The following is a 4646-nucleotide window of genomic DNA, read 5'->3' as shown; positions in this document are numbered from 1 at the left end:
AGCATACTGTCCCACAGACTGAGGAGCATACTGTCCCACAGACTGAGGAGCATACTGTCCCACAGACTGAAGAGCATACTGTCCCACAGACTGAAGAGCATACTGTCCCACAGACTGAAGAGCATACTGTCCCACAGACTGAGGAGCATACTGTCCCACAGACTGAGGAGCATACTGTCCCACAGACTGAGGAGCATACTGTCCCACAGACTGAAGAGCATACTGTCCCACAGACTGAGGAGCATACTGTCCCACAGACTGAGGAGCATACTGTCCCACAGACTGAAGAGCATACTGTCCCACAGACTGAAGAGCATACTGTCCCACAGACTGAAGAGCATACTGTCCCACAGACTGAAGAGCATACTGTCCCACAGACTGAAGAGCATACTGTCCCACAGACTGAAGAGCATACTGTCCCACAGACTGAGGAGCATACTGTCCCACAGACTGAGGAGCATACTGTCCCACAGACTGAGGAGCATACTGTCCCACAGACTGAAGAGCATACTGTCCCACAGACTGAAGAGCATACTGTCCCACAGACTGAGGAGCATACTGTCCCACAGACTGAGGAGCATACTGTCCCACAGACTGAAGAGCATACTGTCCCACAGACTGAAGAGCATACTGTCCCACAGACTGAGGAGCATACTGTCCCACAGACTGAGGAGCATACTGTCCCACAGACTGAAGAGCATACTGTCCCACAGACTGAAGAGCATACTGTCCCACAGACTGAAGAGCATACTGTCCCACAGACTGAAGAGCATACTGTCCCACAGACTGAGGAGCATACTGTCCCACAGACTGAGGAGCATACTGTCCCACAGACTGAGGAGCATACTGTCCCACAGACTGAGGAGCATACTGTCCCACAGACTGAAGAGCATACTGTCCCACAGACTGAAGAGCATACTGTCCCACAGACTGAAGAGCATACTGTCCCACAGACTGAAGAGCATACTGTCCCCACAGACTGAAGAGCATACTGTCCCACAGACTGAAGAGCATACTGTCCCACAGACTGAAGAGCATACTGTCCCACAGACTGAAGAGCATACTGTCCCACAGACTGAAGAGCATACTGTCCCACAGACTGAGGAGCATACTGTCCCACAGACTGAGGAGCATACTGTCCCACAGACTGAGGAGCATACTGTCCCACAGACTGAGGAGCATACTGTCCCACAGACTGAAGAGCATACTGTCCCACAGACTGAAGAGCATACTGTCCCACAGACTGAGGAGCATACTGTCCCACAGACTGAGGAGCATACTGTCCCACAGACTGAGGAGCATACTGTCCCACAGACTGAGGAGCATACTGTCCCACAGACTGAGGAGCATACTGTCCCACAGACTGAGGAGCATACTGTCCCACAGACTGAAGAGCATACTGTCCCACAGACTGAAGAGCATACTGTCCCACAGACTGAAGAGCATACTGTCCCACAGACTGAAGAGCATACTGTCCCACAGACTGAAGAGCATACTGTCCCACAGACTGAGGAGCATACTGTCCCACAGACTGAGGAGCATACTGTCCCACAGACTGAGGAGCATACTGTCCCACAGACTGAGGAGCATACTGTCCCACAGACTGAGGAGCATACTGTCCCACAGACTGAGGAGCATACTGTCCCACAGACTGAGGAGCATACTGTCCCACAGACTGAGGAGCATACTGTCCCACAGACTGAGGAGCATACTGTCCCACAGACTGAGGAGCATACTGTCCCACAGACTGAGGAGCATACTGTCCCACAGACTGAAGAGCATACTGTCCCACAGACTGAAGAGCATACTGTCCCACAGACTGAAGAGCATACTGTCCCACAGACTGAGGAGCATACTGTCCCACAGACTGAGGAGCATACTGTCCCACAGACTGAGGAGCATACTGTCCCACAGACTACTGCCCCAGACTGAGGAGCATACTGTCCCACAGACTGAGGAGCATACTGTCCCACAGACTGAAGAGCATACTGTCCCACAGACTGAAGAGCATACTGTCCCACAGACTGAAGAGCATACTGTCCCACAGACTGAAGAGCATACTGTCCCACAGAATGAAGAGCATACTGTCCCACAGACTGAAGAGCATACTGTCCCACAGACTGAAGAGCATACTGTCCCACAGACTGAGGAGCATACTGTCCCACAGACTGAGGAGCATACTGTCCCACAGACTGAGGAGCATACTGTCCCACAGACTGAAGAGCATACTGTCCCACAGACTGAAGAGCATACTGTCCCACAGACTGAGGAGCATACTGTCCCACAGACTGAAGAGCATACTGTCCCACAGACTGAGGAGCATACTGTCCCACAGACTGAAGAGCATACTGTCCCACAGACGCGGACTCTTGGCGGAGACGTAAAAGAGCGCTAGCCGCTGAGGAGACACGACCCGGTTCCTCAAAGATATTCCGAAAAAGTTTCCAGAAATCAGACAGGCTAGAAACCACTGGATCATTCAGTTCCCACAGAGGGGCAGCCCAAGCTAACGCCTCACCGGACAGGAGGGATATGATATATGCGACTTTTGCCCGATCGGACAGGAAGTTTTGGGGCAGAAGTTCAAAATGAATTGTGCACTGGCTGAGGAACCCCCTGCAAGCCTTGGAGTCCCCAGAGAAACGGGCCGGAGCTGGTAGTTGTAATGAATGTGTGGCTGCGACTGATGCGATAGGTGCAGTGGCAGATAGCGGTTGAGGTTGTTGAACTCGGGGGTCCTAATGAGGCCCTATATTACCCTGTGCACTGCAGGCCATCAGTGCTGATCGACCATTGTGTATTCCTTTGTGTGTTTGGCTTCCTGTTTCCTGCCGTGTGCTCTGCTACTGTTCCGTTACTGACTTTGGCGTGTCTTTGACTATCCCTGTTTGCCTGTGATCCTGATCTTTTGGCGTGTCCCTGACTATTCCTGTCTGCTTGTGGCGTGTTCAACACGGGATGCCAAATCCTGAAGGAATCGCATCACCTGGGTCTGATGTGATTCTTGGGTCTCAAGTCTGCGAACTAAGCTCTGCAATGGATCATCTGCAGGAAGCGGCACGTCAGCCGGGTCCATGGCTGATCAAACTGTCAGGTCACCTTGAGGCGAGGTGACAGATGCACACCGTAGGGATGCAGAGTGCACCGCAAGGTTGTGGACCCTACGGGTGACTGCTGCAGACGGGGGACAGATCCCACTGGGGTAAGAGCGTAAGATTCCCCGGGGCGCGGAGTCTAAGAGCCAGCAGGTGTTCACCAGCGCCTCCAGTGGTGAGGATGGACTTGGCTGCAACTGGCTCCAGGTCGCGACCCCCCAGCTCACACCCACAGTAGGCAACAGGAGGATAGGGATGGTGAGGGACAAAGCCAAGGTCGGGGCTACAAGCAGACAGGAATAGTCAGGGACACGCCAAAAGGGCAGGATCACCGGCAAACAGGGATAGTCAAGGACACGCCAAAGTCGGTAACGGAAAACAGTAGCAGAGCACACGGCAGGAAACAGGAAGCTAACACACAATGAATACACAATGGATGATCAGCACTGATGGCCTGCAGTGCACAGGTTAATATAGGGCTCCCTGATAGGGCCTGGGGGTGGAGCCATGCTTAGAGGAGAGGCTATAAAACCCCCAGGTGGAAGTGGCTGACCTCTTAGTCTGAACACATGAGGGGAGGTAAGCAAACACAGGAAGATCACTGCATAACCATGACAATGGCTCTGTTCAAATCAGGAGATAACCAACCAATCACATGAAGGACACCTGGTGCCGCACCACCACCCACTCACATGCCAGAGGTCACATGACCACCCCCCCTCCTCCCCGCTCTGCCCCTCCAGTCACCAAACCCCATGAAAGGTTAGGGGGGGCCGAGACCAAGGGGTGGGCAGGAGGGGAAGCCGCCCTGGGTTCAGAGAGGCAGCGAAGAGTACACATGGTACAGCCAATCCACGCCGTGTATGACTAGTGGGGGAGGGGAGGGGTGTGTAATTCTGGATCCTTGCCCTCCTGGGTTCTGCTCGACCTCAACGTCTGAAGAGCGCAGCAGGACGTCCACCCGTCTGGAGAGTGAAGAACGACGTTGTGTGGTCTATACATCTCCATAGTAACATACCCGGTACTGGTCAGCCGTCCAATAGAAAAAGACCATTATAAATGCCCCGCCTCCTACAATGGATTGTCCGTTAGTGGTGAGCGGACTTCATTGGATGTTCAGCAAACGACTGAAAAAAATCCACTAACTCCAAACATGCCATCCAGATTTCTACAAATTCAGACCCCCCAGACCCCCCCCCCACCACGACCACCAGCCGGGGTTGTGGGGAAGAGGCCCTTGTCCTCACTAACTTCTACAAATCCCCATTATAACATGAGAAAGGAAGAAAAGGGGGAGGGGAGGGGGCGGGGCACCGCCATGGGGACAGCTACCAAGGCAGACATTCAGAGAAATACCAGAAGAGGCTCATTCAAGGGCAACTTCAAAAATGCCCCATACATTCCCCCCTCCCCCTCCACTTCACTCTGCACCCCAACATTTATACCACATTCCTACCCGAGGGTCTGATGGATGACGGGGGAGAAACCTCACAAAAAACAAAAACATGGCAGGGGGTCCCCCCTACAATATATAGACCCAAAGCTAGAAAT

This window comes from Lithobates pipiens, unplaced genomic scaffold, assembly GCF_037356315.1.
Source record: "Lithobates pipiens isolate NorthernLeopardFrog02 unplaced genomic scaffold, aLitPip1_a1.2 Scaffold_13, whole genome shotgun sequence".
Lineage (NCBI taxonomy): Eukaryota > Metazoa > Chordata > Amphibia > Anura > Ranidae > Lithobates > Lithobates pipiens.
Note: the sequence above shows the minus strand (reverse complement) of the source record.